We start from the raw sequence: 17,668 nt of genomic DNA on the forward strand, positions 1-17,668 counted from the left end.
ACCATGGTGCCAGAGCTTCACCAGTGTCTGGTAAAGTGCTCTGCCCATTCTTGGAAGGCTGCCTGTATTGTGTCAGATACACCATGCTGCCCGTACCATGGCAGGCCCTGCCTTTGACACTGTCTGTGTAACTTGGAGTGTTCCCGTCAGCATTAATCACTGCCGTTTTTACACTAAATTTTTTTTGGCGAAGCATAGCAATTAAAGATAGCCTTGAGATTTTTAGGACTCTAAAATATTATTGTATTTTTAAGCAACAACTGAATATTACATCAAGTAAATTTTTCTACAAAGCTTTAGTGTAAAGTTGTGTGGATTTTTGAAAGACACTTTTTACAAGTTTAGTATTTCAAATTGTATTTCAATACAAAATGCCCAATGTATTTCAGACCCCAGGCTTCTCCCTATTTGTCATCCTATCATACTAAAGTCATGCTCAGCAATAACTAGATGTGAGGTAAAAGGACCTGGTCTTACTCGGAGTTCCTCAGTCACCTTGAACAATAAAACAGGCACTGAATACACAGTTTGGTTTTGCTCTGTCATCATTATTTCTCCCCTCAACCACACCCAAGACCTGAGGCCAGGACATGTATGCCCTGTGCCAGTATTGATGCACACAGGCAGAGGGGTCACGGAGCCACGCTCACTGCTGCAGGGAGCAGCAGGTTATGGGGCACATGGCAAGTTCCTGCTCCGTGCCCACTCCACCTTCTGCCCTGGGCAAAGTACAGGGGCACAGCCTAGTTATTAGTACATCAAACGAATGTAATTTAGTGTTTGCAATTTTCATCACTAGTTATTTCTGTAAAGCTTCTGAATTGAGAGGCATTTCTCGCACCTGTTACTTCTCACCTGAACTGAAAGCAGTAAGGGACTGGTCACACTCAGGTGGAGACTGAAAAAAAGGAAATAATGATCCCTGTGTCAGTTCCTCTGATGATCTTTGGACAGTGGCAAAGGGTTAGTCAGATTTTGAAGATGTGTAAGACAGAAAGCAGCATCAGCAGGTGTGGAAGAAACACTGCAAGAAAGAAGACAGGGGTACGCAGCCCATAAGGTCAGAAGGCAAAACTGTTGGCATGGCCAAAACCAGGAGCTGAGGGCATTCAGGGTAGACAGACTGACCAAATGAGATAGGATGAAGATACAAAAGCAAATTTGTTCTGCAGCACTAGCAGAACTTCAAAAACCTTATAAAAGGCTTCACAGAGCAATATGAACTTGTTTCTTAATTGATGGGTTTTAGTCCCCAAGAATTTGAAGACTAGAAATTAACTCCCTCTTCTGTTTCTTTCCTTCTTTTCCTCCCAAATTCCAACAAAAGTCTGTGGTACTGACCTGGAGTTTATTCATGTTGTTAAAGTATAACATGATTTAGAAACTGCATTTTCACTTCAGCTGACTTTGGTTCTCATATTGCCAAACAGGCACAGCTGCCATGATGTACAAGTCTTGGGATCTTCTTTGAATACAGATGAGCCAAAGGATTTTGCTACTTTTGCAACTCAAGGTGTGATTTTTTAAAAAAGCCCTCAAACATCTATATTTTTAGAGATCCATTACTTGTAATAAAATTAGAAGCCAAGGCCAGATCCAGTTCTTTCACATTAACAGGAGACCTTTCTTGAATGTGGACTGTTCTGACATGATGTCCAGAACCACCAGCTAGAAGAGATACAGAGGACAGAGGACCTGCTGCACTTTTTCTCTTCTATGAAACCCTCTTTAAAGAAAAAAAAAAATGCCAACAAAACAAACAAGCAACAAAAACAAGAACCTCACACATACACAGAGTTTAACTGTGCAATTTGCTGTTTCTCCATAAGGGACCCCAGGTCTCCACTCTGCTGTTTTCTGCCTGGCTTTTAACTTTCCCTCTGTAAATGAATAATTGTCTATCTGAATCGCCTGTGCAGATGAATACTGCTTGCAGGGATGGAAACATAACTGTGAAAGGCTGAAGAGACTGAAATAAAGTCCAGCCTTATTCAATCAGAAGGATTGTTTCCAATCATTCTGCATTCTGTCCAAAGTTTTTACCTTTGTTGCCATATTTTTGTGGAGGTTTGTGAAAATAAACTTTAAAACCGCTAATCCTGGTGCCGAAAAGCATTTGCACATATAACCTTTTGGAAAACATACTTGCAAAAAAGACCCTGGAATGAAGGTTAGAGCTTGCAATATGGGCACAATGAGTTTATTTTCTTCATAGCTACCCAAGAAATCAGATGTTCATGAACCTCAAGGAAGATACACATCTGGGGGTATTTTGGCTCTGTGACATAGCCAAAAATGCTGAAACAGAAGGTTGTTTATTATCATAATTTAAAATAATAACTCAGGAGTAAGAATTAACTCAGCCTGGAATATTTCTGATTTCTTATTTGAAATTAAGCTACTGATGTGTGTCTCAAAACCTGATCAAAGCATAGGGTATAAACAATGTTGCCTGGCGTGTTAACTAGGGAAGAAATGTTTCACTTTAATGTAGCTTGTTCATCCTCTGGGACAGCTCAATGGAACCATGTCAGGAATCTGCCATTACCTTGTGTGCCCAGGACTTGCTTTCCTAAAGTTCAGTTCTGCTGTGGGACTTCAGTGAGTATGCAAACTCCTGATCCTTGGATTTCAGTCACAAGGAAGCACTATAAAAGCACACAAGGAGATTAAATCAGCAGCAAAATGGAATTATTAAAAATACCTATCTCAATTCCAAGCATTATGGTGACAATCTGACTTCAAAAAAACCTTGCAAGTGGTTTAAAAAGATACACACCCACAATCTATTGGGTTATGGGTTTTTTCTGCATGAAGATTATATATGAGAAAATCTTAGTCTCAGCAACAAAATTTCGTTTGTAATATAAATATGTATTTTACTATCATCTTCAGTGAAACTCTGCATTTCATACCAGGTCAGGCCTTGCTCAGACTATGATGTAGCAAAAGACCAAAAAACTAAACCTTTCACTGAAGTCTGTCACCTAATTGCGCACATAACTCTCTTGATGTAGGATTCAGAAAAACAAGAAAGAATGAGAATTTTCCAGCAGCTTATGTGTTTCTGCACATTTGCCAAAGTTAAAAGATTGAGCACACTTCTGTATGGACTATGGGGGCTGTACTCTTCAGCCCACTAAATTACAGGCTATAGGACCAAGATCCAACTAGTCACTACTACACTGTAGAACTGTTGGGTAATTCTTAACAACATCCAACTAACAGCCTCCTGCTTTTTCTCTAGAGTGTGCTATTGCCCCATGGATTCTCCCAACACCCCCCTCAATATATGTTTTTGTACCTGCATAGCTACCATGATATGTAGTTGATGACTAGACCTTAGAGTCATTGAGACATGAACAGTATCTGATACTCGCAAAGACCAGTATGGGAAAGCAGCATCTCTAGATTTTCCTGTAGCCTCTGGCAACAAGTAAAATACAATGCTCACTTTGAACAGCCTCAGCAGCTATGGCTGGGAATTGCTGTCCTTTGACAGTTAATCTCGGGCACTTTGTTCCAGATTTGCCAGCAATCAAGATTTGATTTAGGCCACTTCTCTTTGTCCATTAGACTATAAAGTATCTATCTGGTCATTTTCTGTATCACCTATGTTTTAGCAGGCTCAAAGAAGACCCAATTTTCTCCCAAGGTATGAGTGTGAAAACAGGGCAGTGAACTGAATTTTGCTTACTGGTGCCCCAAATCTACCCATTCAAAACAACAACTGAATGCTTCTGGAGAATGTAACAAAACAATGAGCAATGTATATGGTATCTAATCTGAAAGACAGTTTTCACATGACTGGAAAACGAACCACTGAATGCAGAGTAATGCCATGAGAACAAGCAGTTCCTCCTTTTGTTGTTTTAGAAGCCACCTGAAATGGCTTGGTGGCCCAGCTAGATCCCACTCTACTGCACATATGAGAGCACAGCCCACCAGTAATGCAACAACATTTATACTTAGAGGAAATGAGGCGATTTGATCCTCTTAGGAAATGCACAAGACACACTTTCTATTTTAAAACCTAGAAAGAAGGCAGAGTAATGGACAATCTGCTGGCACCTATCTCAGCACAGTGCTCCATGGCATCCTTCTACTCTCACTTCACAGTAATGGGAGGCATTGAACACAGCAAAGTTCATGCTGTTCCCTAGAAAAGGGACAAGAAGAGAAAGTCGCGTACAGGGGGTACAAAAGGAAAAACTTTATAAAAGGTAAGAAAGAGTCCAGAGCGGGCCACAGAGATGCTCAGAGGGGTGGAGCACCTCTCCCACGGAGACAGGCTGAGAGAGCTGCGGTTGTTCAGCTGGAGAAGACTCTGGGGAGACCATAGAGCAGCTTCCAGTGCCTAAAGAGGCTGACAAGAAAGCTGAATAGGGACTTTTTACAAGGGCATGTAGGGGTAGGACAAGGGGGAATGACTTTAAAATGTCAAGAGTGGAGACTGAACTTAGATATTAGGAAGGAATTCTTCCCTGTGAGGGTGGTGAGGCACTGGCACAGGTTGCCCAGAGCAGCTGTGGCTGCCCCATCCCTGGCAGTGTTCAAGGCCAGGTGGGACAGGGTTTTGAGCAGCCTGGTCTAGTGGAAGGTGTCTCTGCCTGTGGCAGACGGGTTGGAACTGGATGGTCTTTAAGGACCCTTCCAACCCAAAACATTCCATGATTCTATGATTTGGCCAAAGTGCCTAGAGATCATTCACCTTCTGGCCAAAGATGGTGACCTTTCTCAAGGCAGACCTGACATCGAGGGGAGCGGGGGATCACTGGGCTCAGAGATTAGGAGCACCAGGGTGCCCAAGCTGAGCATAGTTAAATCACAAGTCAGAATCTCAGCTTCTTGTTTCAGTAGCTGTTTAAGTGTAAAGAAGTTTATGCGTATCTGTTTCTCATTTTCACCACAAAGTGGCACTACAGCAATTGCCATTCATTTCAGTGTATGATGAACTTCTGACAGCCAGGTTTGTTAGTTTTTTTCCCTGCACTGAGTCACCACTAATTACCCTCTGCTCATACCATAATAACCCCTATGCATATGTACATATATATACACCTACATAAATACACAAACTTAGTGGCTGAGCTCCAATTACTGTTGTACCTGGGCTATAATGTGTGGTCACCTGAACTAGCACTGGTAGCAGTATAATAACCCTGTGGAAATGTGGAGCTCAAGAAGGGCTCTGTCCTACGGGTACCTGAGATAAGAAATTTAAATGTGAACAAACACAGAGTTTGGTTGTATCTCACAGGTACCAAGGCCTGTAGTGCTTTAGATTCCCCTCTACTAGAACCATTCCTGTGCTGGTGGGGCTGTCAGAGCCTGTACAAGTGTCCAGCTGGCAAATGCCATCAGCTGGAATCACCCCAAAAGCGAGGAGAAAAAAAAGCAATTTCTGAAACAGTCAAACACATCACACCTTTGTCATTATTCATTTCCAGTTTCAAGGCTATGATCAAGCAGTCTTTTTGAAGACCTTGTCAGCAATCCCAGATTTTACTGGAACCTTTGAGCTCCTTGATACATCTGTTGGGAATTTACCATCTTCCAACTACCCTCATATGGGCTAGCTCCCCTGAACTGCTAAATTACCATAGCAAGGATTATCTTTTTGGCTTGTTCTTCACTCTATTCTGTTACCTTCCTTACTGCCGATAGCTGGAGATACAGCTAACTCTAGCAGTCCCGCTCCCTCAGGCCAGCTGGCAAACATACTTGCCTACCAGCCTGCCGTTATCTTCTCCCTCTCATCCAAGAACTGGTTTTGGATGAGTTGTTGCCACTGAAATGCTGCTGCTCTCAGCAATTGCCTGCCCTATCGGTCAGCTGGAGCCAGCCTGGCCTGACAGGCTGATACAGTCCAGGCTTGGTTAGGGGACCCCAGAATGCAGCAGCTGTGATCCCAGTCACGGTCTCCCTGTAGCCATGAGAAAATAGCTCCCAGTTGCAGGGGGGAAAGCAGTGGAGTGAGAACTAAGGGAACTAAAAAAGGAGTGGAGAAAAGGGACAGAGAGGACATGCCAGGTACCTTCAGGAAAAGTTCCCAATAAAAGGAAGAGTTTATACTGAAAAGAACCCAGAAATATGCTGGGTTTTTCAATTGTGTGGCCCATGGGAGAGCTGCAGGTCTTGAAATGCTTCCCAAACAGCACTGCTGTTCACTTGCATCTAACTATTTTCCAGAAGTCACCGTAAGCATTTGGCACCCCTCTTGGAGGCTGTCTGCTGGAGCGTGACTTTACGTGTGGACCCCACAGCAGCTGTTCAGCTGTAGCGTGTCCTATCAGGCAGAACCCCCCCCCCCCCCCCACAGTGCTGCAGCAAGAGCTGGGCAGCCCCACAGCTGAGGAAGCAGGAGGAAAGCCACTCAGCATCTTCAGCACAAAACTCAGTAGGGAAAACCAGAACAAAAGCAGATGCTGCCCAAGAAAGCCCAGCAGGAACTTCACCTGGTAGCCTCACTTCTTATACACTGGTTTGAACACTTTCTTTGGGAAAGTTTTCCTTTGTTGAATCTTGGAATAATCAGCAGAGTTCAGAGATTTGTGATGTGTTGGACACGTGAAATCCGTAACTGCCCAACTGAGTACCAACTTTTCTTTCTCTGGCAGACAGGGACTATTCCCACCATAATATGACACCAATATGGGTACAGTATGCTTTTGAGGAGGTAAGAAATGTTGTACAGAAGGGCTGTAGATGCTGTTCAAAGCTGGTTCATTACTGAGTTGTAAATAGGTAAGACAGCATAACCAGTTTTATGTTATTAATTACCCTATTGTAGTAAAGAATCCATTTTTGCTATAAATGAGTAAAGCAAGTGCAAGCTGATCCTTACTCCTCAGGACAACACAGTGTCAATAAAATCATATGGCTTTCGATGCTTAGGCACCTAACTAGTAGCTCAGTTCACACTCCCTCTTTCTAGAGCTCACTGTTTTAATAATTCCTGTTACACTAGTGGCAATTTATCCCCAACCAGTCATTTTATAATTTCATTTGATTAAGATTCATGGTTAGAGATACATTATGATGATAGTGTTATGACAGACTGATATAAAATAATTATGTGAAAAGAAAGCTTATCTCTAAATAAGAAAAAAACCACCCACTATTACAAATAAATGCATTAAAAGTATATATTTAAATAGAAACCATTTCCAGGTAAACCAGAAAATTTAAAAATTAAAAAAATACAGCGTGTATGAGAGAAGATTAACATAAGGGCTACAGACACTATGAAGATAATCTAAAACTCTGCTGCTTATACAGAATTAATGTGAAAACAGTCATATGAGGCAATAATTGCGAGTAAAATCTGAAGGGGCAGGTATTTATACAAAGTCTCTGATGGAAAAAGTATGCCAATGAAGTTTCTAACACTGTCAATAAAAGATGACACAATGCCTTTTGAAAGTGAAACAGGAGTCAAGAGGTCTGCTTTAGGTGACTGATCTTTTGATCAGACTGTTCTGGTCTGTGAATCAGATACCAATTAATCAGTACCAGGTACTTAAGTACCCTGTAAGTAGTTGAGAAACAGAACGCAAGACACAGAATGTATGTTAAATTGAGTGGGGAGAAAAAGTCCTTTGACAAGTTCTGAGAAGACAGCAGGCAGAAAGACAGTGACACTTTTGGGCTGGTGACCATTTCTCTGTTCAACTTCATACAGCACCTCACCAGCTAGCTACCTTGTCTGGAACTAAGTCTTCCTGGATCTCATAATTGAAATACACACTAAAATACAGTTATTAACTGAGAAAAAGTGCTGTGTCTAACATACCTGTTTACTGTCCTCTGAGCTAAAGCAACTGCAATGCAGACAGTTCAGGAATATTACAGAAATTTATGATGGAGAAATAAATAAGAACATGTTTGAACAGACTCTAGACTCTTAACGACTGAAAATGCTCTAAAATTAGTCTGAGATAGAGAGAATGAAGGGACCAACAGAGTTCAGCAGCAAAAAGTGATCTATTTGATCCCACGCCACATTCTTCTAATGCTTTAGCTTGCTCTGAAAAATATGATTTAATTTATCTGTGGAAGCAGTTTGAAATGACCAAAGTGTTTGAAACAGAAGATGAACTGTGTGGGCTCATCCTCCCATGCTGCAGTTAGAATACAGAAACACAAATGGAGCAATCTCCTTATGAATGAAATCTAAGTCTGAAACCAAAAGGCCAAATAACCAGTAAAGCAAAAAGAGCCAACAGACTTATTGCTGAGGTTTATGAAGCAAGAGCAAAGTACAACTGCTTATTCAACCTTACTATTTATTTCATACACATCTGTGACATACATGACTCACAAGTAAGCAACGTGTTGCACTGCATATATAATGAATGTGACAAACAGACTACTGTGCCCTGCACAATGCTCAGTAGGAAAACTTATCTTCCTTGAGATTAAATCTTCACTTGAAGTCACCCTTCAACCCACTGCCCAACTGGACACATTGCCAGGACAGGAATCTGCAGGGTTGACTACAGGAACAGAAAGACCGATAGTAATCTCTTGTGGAGATTTATCCTAGGCACCACCTTACTGGCTCTTAATGGCTCGCAAGTGGTGAGGTGAAATTCTACATGTATAGCTGAGGTGAGAATCTAACCCTTGATGTCCACTGCAGGGCATACCCTGACACTATGGACAAACAGCCTTCTGGTTAGGAGTCCTACAAAATGTTTTCCAATTGAAAACAAAATCCAGTAAGTTTTGACAAACTCTGCTTAGATTAAAACTTTGTATTGCAACAAACTGTCTATGGGCTACAAGAGAAAAACCTTAACTCTGAGCTAGTCTGTTTTTCTGGGTTTCAGATCCCAGATGTAATTTTTATACTTTAGTAAATCTGGATGCATTGTGGACATTTGTGTTATGTAACTGTGGCCTTGCTTGGGTAATTATTTGAACTAAACAGTAATTACCACAGAAGAACCAAGTAATCGATGTGCCCACTAGACCTGTCCTTTGGCAGGCTTTCTGCCAATTCTGGGTTTTCATGGGAAATTCAGTTTGTGGAGCCAAGCAAACCTCCTGCTCTTCACAAACCTCTGTCCTGCACTGGCCTTCTTTTTGCTAGAAAAGTGGAGAGAGGTTAGTGACTCCCTGAGGTGCTGCTCTCCGTATTCAGAAAGCACACACTCACTTTTGAAATATTAAATCAATGGAAATGGCTGTAAACCTAAATGGCATCATGCCAACTTTTCCTTTTAGCTGTAACTAGCTGGCTTCCTGTAGCAGAATTTTATATTGCAGTTACATATGAGTATCACCAGCTGAAATTCTAAATGCATTCTAATATACATAAGACTTGATTTTTCGTACTTTCTCGCAACAAGCCGTATCTCCCACAAAGTGTAAAGCTGGAGCAGAGCAACATGATAGCAGATTACTCACAAGCCACCATCTATACTAAATTGATATTATTTATTATCTTTTTTATGAATGTGACACCTTTATAATTGCATTATCCCAGATTGAATTTTACTCTGTTGGAAGATACTTCTGGTTTTCTTCAATTCATACAGGCAGAATGAAAACAGTGGAAAATCTGACTGAAAATAAGCAATTTCTGTAACCTTTATCAAACAAGGTCTTCTCAAATGAATCCCAAATTTACTTTCCAGTTTTATCTTGAGTGAGACCACATCTGACACTTCACTTAGGAATTCCTAGCATGTGATAAATACAACAGTAAAATAACAGTGCAACTAACCTGGCACAAGATTTCTTACAGGGTTTTGACCTCTCTGTCAAGCTAATTAGGAAGATCAGACAACATTAACACCACGGTCCCGCAGGATCCAGGACATGTTATTAACACAGTGTGACATAGGCGCTTGCGGTGGTGTGAAACTAGAGCATATCTCTGTACCAAACTCCACTGAGTGAGAAAGCAGCTCTAAACTTGCTCATCACAGGCTGTCAGCTGCACCTCCCATGTCAATCAAGATGCGGTACAGAATGAATTATTCAGAATCAGCATCCCAAGAAAAGTAGTCTTCAACATCCATTCACGTTTCATTTGTAACTACTAACCTTATCCTCGCAAACAAGGAAAATATGCCCTTTGAAATTCTTGCATTTGGAAGTATGATAAAACACTAAGAGCTTCAGGAACTGAATGTGATCACCATGAGGCTGTGGAAGGGGAGAGGGAAATGACACCTATGTGTTCTCTCCACTGTCAGCTAGTTCTCGCACCTCCAAGGCTGGGTATCCTGCAGGGCAAGCACAGGAAAAGATGATTTCTGTTCCACCTTCTTTTGCCAACCCATGGGATCACCTCATTAAAACTTAATCCAGGCTGTCTCAGATCCATCTGGGGTGGGCTCTTCCACTGCTTCGTAGCAGTAGTTAAATGGGACCAAACACTGAAAGGACAAAAGAAGAGGTGCCAGAGCAAACATTTATTAATGAATAGTCCCTAAGCCTAACTGCTACACACTTGGAGGTTTGGACACTGGAATGGCTGAAAGCTTGACATGTTCCATTTACGGGAGCTTTTTGGTGATGATGTAAAGAACAAAGGATGTTGGGGTGATTCTGCCTGCAATGGTAACTCTGCAGCAGCCAAGCTGCTGTCAGAGCAACTCAGCAGGCAGAAATGTCCAGGCAACCAGCACAAGTGCAAGCAGCGGGGACAGAGGCACTGTGAGGTCAGGACAGGATATGAGAAAGTGAAGAGAAGCTTTGGGTGAGCTCTTAGCTGGCATCAAAAGCTGTTGTCATTCAATATGCTTTGAAGCCCTTGGTGTTCACTTTTTTTTTATTAGGAATGAGAAAAGCAATATTATTTTTACTTACTATTGCTTTGTTACATTTGCCATCTAAGTTGATTCATGGTAATCCTTTTACTACAGCCATCTGCCAATTTGCAGTAAATTACTCAGACATGCTGAGCCTCTCTGGTCGCACTAGAATGTTAATCTGAACCATCTAGGCCTGCTTTTCATCAGCCAGAGCAGTGTGTGCCCTTTAACTGTCACTGCTGAGTACGTTTCCCAAAATGGACCAAAATGAAGGACCTAGTGTACAAGGCTTTCCTTTTGATATAGCAAGAATGCTTTATTCTTCCATTCTCAATGATTAAGCAGACCCTGGGATATGCTATTCTGACTTTTTAGCTCAGGTTAAATGTATTTTTAGTTACAACTTACTGTAAATTTCTGTAAATAAGCATCCTTTCACTTTAGTTATTTTCTCCGTGTCATTACAAAGCAAGATTGATCTCCAAAGCTTGAAGACAAAAATAATAGTGCTCTGGATATTTACACTCATTTATTGTTCAGGCAGGTAATGAAAGTGCAGATCTACTCCTTAAGTTGAAGCTGTTCAGGGCCTGCTGTGTCTTTGCCTTCTCCCTCATTTGGAGAGACAGGTTCTGACTTATATCCCTAGAGAAGTGGGAAAGATTTTTTTGTCATATTTTTGTCATCAGCAGTTGAAGACCATTGGGAATTGCATGAACCTTCTACAGAAAACAAAGGAGTTTTCTCATGTCAAAACATGGCCAAAACTTTGCTGTTGATTAAGCAGATGTCTTCCACATGAAGGGGGTCTTCAGAGATGAAGTGGTAAGTGAAGACTGTCTTGTGCAGCAGGCATGCCAAGAACAGGGCTGACATCTGGAGCTGAGCTGTGAGAGGCCAGCTTTGTTCTGTCAGAAAAATTATACTGAAATATATATCTGTATTCCTGCAGAATCAGAAAGCAAGGACAGCTATTATTCAATGATTAGGGCCTGCAGAGATGGAAGGGAGATGGAAATCTTGTTTTAGCTTTCTGATTTAAACTGGTTTGGTATAGGGTAGTGCAAAATAGACTGGCTTCATTTAATCCTCCATTAACACTGAAACTCCAGTGATATCTGAATAAATTCATCCTCTACTAAGTTCCCACTCAGAACAAAGGAAGGTTTTATGCATTCCAAAGGAGAAAAGCAGCTCTGGCCCAACATGTAAGATAAACCAGATTCATTAGCTATGTTTCTGTGTGTGCATGTAATGATGAGTGATTCCTGTACCAAGCAGTATCCAGGGATGCTGTCTGAGACTGGAGGGTGGGATTAATCCTTAGCTGCCTTCCACCAGCTCTGGTCAGGAGGTTCTATTCACAAAAGCATTTCACTTCCTAATAAAGCAATTGCTAATCCCAAGCAAATTGAACTGAGTAGGCAAGAATGCCCAAGAGGCTTAGCAGGAGATGCTGCTCCACTTTACTTCATGGGAGGGATTACTGACACATCAAAGTTGTCTAAATGGCTTAACACACCCTAATGCCACACAAACCTCCGGCTACTTGGAACACTGCAAGACCTACACAGATGCACATTATGGGATTTTCAGTGTTAGCGGGGGAATAAAAGGAAACAGCAAATACTTTCCAGCTGGCATATTTAAATGCTCTTCATCTTCCTCTGGGACATGAGCAGGTTAACTTCAGCTGATGACAGATCTCTCATCCAAATGTTGCTCCAGATAACATGAAGTTGTTATACTTACCCTGCAGTGAACCTAAACAGGGGAGCATTCTTAAAGTCGTTATGTCTGTATGATTGCAATCATAACTTATTTAAACATTTTAATTTTAAATACAGAAACAAGGCAGAAGGTTTGAACCCACTGCCTTAAACTAATTACACACTTTGATAAAGAAAGCCTCACAAGTTCAGTACTGAGAGAGTCTGCACCTTAGAGACCAGCTGGTTTAGGTCATGCTATCTACACCCTGCTGCTTACGATAACAATAAGAAATCATCTGGCTGCTAGAGCAAAGTGCCAGATATAGACCATATGGCAACGACACAACATATGATTAAGAATAATGTATACACAGAAAATTAATGTCCTGCAATTGCCAGAGGCTCCCCACACACTGAAGAGGAAACAGAATGGACCCCCACAGCCATTCAGTCCCTTACATTATGTTCATTCTCACATTTTTGCTAACTGTCAAGCTCTAAGTTCAATTGTGGTGTTGACATGTTGGCTACCCCGTGCACAGAAGAACAGCCAGTGCTTCCAGAACTGAGTCTGTACTCTTTAAGCTCATGAAAATCTTCTTTAGCAACAAAGTCAGGACCAGACACCTGTGTGGCACCTCAAAGCCCTTTGTCAGGGAAGAGGTCCTATACCACACTGCGTTCACCAAACCTGCACAGCCCCTCGACCAGTGATGGGGCTTCAGCACACACAGTGGAAACCTGACTGGTAAATTCACAGGGATTAAGAGCACTGGGAAGTGAAGCACATAAATATTAACCTGAGAAAACAAAGAAAATAAAACCAAATGGTTCTATTATTTATAAGCATTATTTTAAAAAGTTGTAAACTTTTAATCAGCATTTAAAGTGGAACTTTCAGAAACCACAAAGGCTCCTGAGACAAATCCCTCTGAGATAAAAAGTACAAGGTAGAAATACAATGGGGTTTACTGTTTTCTCTAGTCTATGAAAAAGAGGAAGATTATTTATTTTTTATTTTGCTCAGAAGTTTTTACATTTATAAAATACTGAAGATGAAAAAATTTTCAGTAGTTAAGTGGAAAGAAAGTTATAGTTTATTAAATACGGGGTTGATAAGTACGTTCCTGTAAGAAAATAAAAAGTACCTTGAAAACTAATGCTAAATGACCAAATGTTTGTGCTGGGACACACCTATACCAGCAGCCACAAGAGAGCTGTGACCAGCGTATCGGCTGTGAAGGCTGGTCAGGCCCCAGAGCCATCCAGGTGAGGCCTCTCCAGAGGATCTATTAGCCAAAGATCATCAACTAAATGGTCTGACTTAGATTCACAACTTAAACTTCAGTCACAAGTCAGAGTCTACAAACTGTGTTATAAACCATCAGCTGTATATTTTCATAAACACATTGCATCTTAAGAGGTAGATAATACAGGGCGTTTTCAGCAGTATGATTTGGGGTATTCCAAACTCTGAAGCAGATGACCACAATTAGCTGCAAAATGGCTTTGCCGCACATAATTCATTAAAAAAAACATGGACTAATGTCTTCTAACTCTGACCAGAAATTGTGTCCTAAGCTCTGTGCTTGCCTTGAAGAAACTGCAAGAAGACTCTTTGTTGCTATATATGCACAACAGGAGCATGGCAGTCCTGCGTAGACATGACAATTTTTAGGAAACTTCTGCCTTTGTTTCACTGTTGTGCTCTCTTCTGTGAGCCAGTTTAGGCAAGAAGCTTTTCAACACACGAACACGCAATATCCATCAGTGCAGCTGGGATATTACCATGTTTGTGTAACAGACATCAGTGAAAACAGCCAGTTCCTCCCAGGACAAACTAATACCTGTTTGCTTCCACCTGCAGAGAGACTGATGCATCACATCATATATCCTGATTGTATAATACAACTGCTGGTACAGATCTCCTCTTTCAGTGTTTTCCTAATGGAAGTTTTTCTAGGTATGATATCAACTTTTCCAGCTACTGAAAGGCAGAATCAAGATTTATTCTTACATAAAAATGAAAGGTCAGTGTTCTTCTGATCATTTGTCTAAATAACGAATATTAATAAATTGATCTTGGCCTACAAAGATAAAACCTCTAATTACAAGAAATAACACACTAACACACCACAAAATGCAACCCCCCTTTTATCAACCAGATGTAGACTTTTCAGTAATGCTGTAAACTATGATCCATAATGTGCCAAACCAAAGAGCTACTGTGACAAATTCAGGTGAGGCATCCACTAGAAAATGTATGGAAAAGAACTGAAAATAGAAAACATGAAAAATGTTATTACTTTCAAACTGAACCCACTCACATATAATTCAAAAAAACAAACTCCAAGTGGACTGTAACCAAAGTGCATAGACAGAAACAGAAAAAGCAGCAACACAGATAATTTTATATCTAGCAGGGTAGCTAAGATCACCTAGCTGAAAAGGAATGTACTCTTGGGAAGGAGCAGCTTTTACAATTACCACTTCGTCATGCTCTTCATTAAATAATTCAGGAACGTGTAATGCCATTTGTTTACTTTCAGATTAAATTAAAAAATAAATCCCCTGAGGCCAAAGCAATCACCCATGTAGCCCTACAGCTCCTTTTATAACTCGAGGGCATCAGATCTCATTATAAACAGCAACATATTTTTAAATGGTCTATCAAAGCTATTGTTTTATTAAGTCTGACTGATGACTCCATGGTAGTAAGTGATGTGTTCCAAAGAATCTGGTGTCTGCACACAGGAAGTAGGATGAAACATCTTTCTGGCTGTCTGGGTGAAGACAGTATGGGACATCCTGAAGAACACTAAGGAATTCCCCTCACTGTAGTCACACAGGGAAGAGAGATGCAGACGTAGCCCTGAATGGCTCAGGGGCTTCAGGTGGAGGAGAGTGACTGGGGTGATGTTCCCAGTGCTTCACCCACTGCCAAGCACTAGTAATAACGAGAAAGGGCTGGAGCTACACTCTATTAGAGAGAGGTGGAAAGGTAGGGTAAACAGAGTTCCTAAGAGATTAGTGGACAAGTAGCTGGGGCTGGTATGGCTGGCAGTAATGGCAAGGGACAGCAACCCAGGCCACTGCTAGATTTGACATGACAAAAATGGCAAAGCTGACAAGGTGTCCAAGAGTCACCCTGTTGCTGCTGTGGTGTGGGGAGCAGTTCGGCATGAGTACAGTGACGTCCTGATGGCAGTGTCCTCACTTTGCCCAGGCGCTTGCCCATATCCTACACTGGGTGCTCTGAGACACAGTCAACATGACACTCTTTGCCTTTCGTGTGCCCTCTCAGCCTCACCATCAGCTGCTGCAGCGGGTGCGTGTCTCTCTGCCCACCTCCCAGAGAAGAACACTAATGAAGGAGGTCTTGCTGCCACTTCTCCCCCAGCTGCTCCTCACTTCCCACTGCCTCACATTCATGCAAAATGCAAATCTCAGCCTCTCTGCTTCCTGCAAAGCCTTCAGGCAAGAGCTGCCACACAGGCCAGGAGATAAAGGCCTGGCACGCAGGCTGTGCCCAGGAGGGCTCTGCCATGTTCCAACAACATCTGGCCCCTGGGGAGGACACGCTGGATGCTGCCACCATAATTAGGTCCTTCAGCTTTGACAACACTACTTTGAGAGGGATAGATACTTGTCAAAGATTAAAATTTCATTCTATACTACACAGATTAAAACATTCTAAGTACATCTTTGTTTAAAGTGGCATTGTGGAATTACTAATTAAGCAACTGTTAGTGGTATTGAAGCCTTACAGAGGAGACTTCTGTAGTTCAAAGATTCTCCTCAGTGACTTGGTCTGTGCAGATCCAGCCTGTCAGAACTGAATCCCAGAAGGCCTTCTCCACTGCTCTACGTTCAAAAGGACAAACGGCTATTCCGCACTGCTTCTAAAGAGACCTCAGTGCTCTCATTTGCACAATGCTCTGTCGCTTGCCTGCCCAGCCCATTGTTAGAGCTCCAAAACTTTTGAATCCTTCATCACGAGGCTACAGGCAAGCATGCAAATATGAAAGGGGTCACCTGTCCTTATTGAAATGGGCTAGAACAGAACTATGTACCCTGAAGTCATGTGCCATTACATACTGTTAATAACAGAACGGCTCATGACATCAATCTTTATGCAGTGTCTAGTACTATTTCTTTGAAAACCAAGAATTAAATACTGTCCTGGGTTCAGCAGCAGCATTTTTCACCTTCTTAGTAGCTGGCGCAGTGCTGTGTTTTTGACTCAGAGCCTAGGAACAGCGCTGATAACACTGATGGTTTTAGTTACTGCTCAGTAATGTTTACTCTGACCAAGGACTTTCTGAGTCTCATGGTCTGCCAGGGAGGAGGGGAAGCCAGGAGGAAGCAGAGACAGGACACCTGACCCAAACTAACCAGAGAGGTATTCCATACCACAACATGTCATGCCCAGTATATAAACTGTGGGCAGTTACCCAGAAGGGCTAAATCACTGCTTGGTTGGCCTGGGTATTGGTTGGCAAGTGGTGAGTGGTTGTATTCTCACCCCTTGTTATTTCCCTTATCATTATTATTATTGGTGGCAGCAGTAGTGGTTTTGTGTTATACCTTAGTTACTGAACTGTTCTTATCTCAACCCGTGGGAGTTACATTCTTTAGATTCTCCTCCCCATCCCTCTGGGAGAGGGGGGAGGAAGAAGGGGAGGGTGGGGGGGTGAGCGAGTGGCTGCATGGTTCTGAGTTACTGGCTGGGCTTAAACCACGAGAAATGGGAACAGTAAAAGATGATGAAAATAATTGGCTTTACAATATGTGAGTAACTACAGTAAAGCATATGTGCTGTCGTCAGAATGAAAAGTAGTCTGTCTTCACATACTGAGTATGGGCCAAGCAATAGAAAATTCGGATTGTAGGGCTCCATTTTGCCAAGAGAAACCCAGAAACATAAGATACATAGACGTGTTTGTCATGTATTGTCTCTGCTAGTATAGATTATGTGGGCTCTTTGTCTGTGCTCTCTCCCAAGGGACTAGTGACTGCATAAAGCTGAAATGCAGGTGTAGCACTTTATTTCTTCTAGAAATGCAGAGCAACAAGGAAGTGGAGCAGAGAGACATGGGATGCACTTTGGGTCTTCATAATTTCAAGGGGTACTGAGGTCCAATTTACAGAAGGGCAATTTATAAATCACAGATGTCTCTATCTGTT

This window comes from Lathamus discolor, chromosome 3 (assembly GCF_037157495.1).
Source record: "Lathamus discolor isolate bLatDis1 chromosome 3, bLatDis1.hap1, whole genome shotgun sequence".
In the NCBI taxonomy this organism is placed as follows: Eukaryota; Metazoa; Chordata; class Aves; order Psittaciformes; family Psittacidae; genus Lathamus; species Lathamus discolor.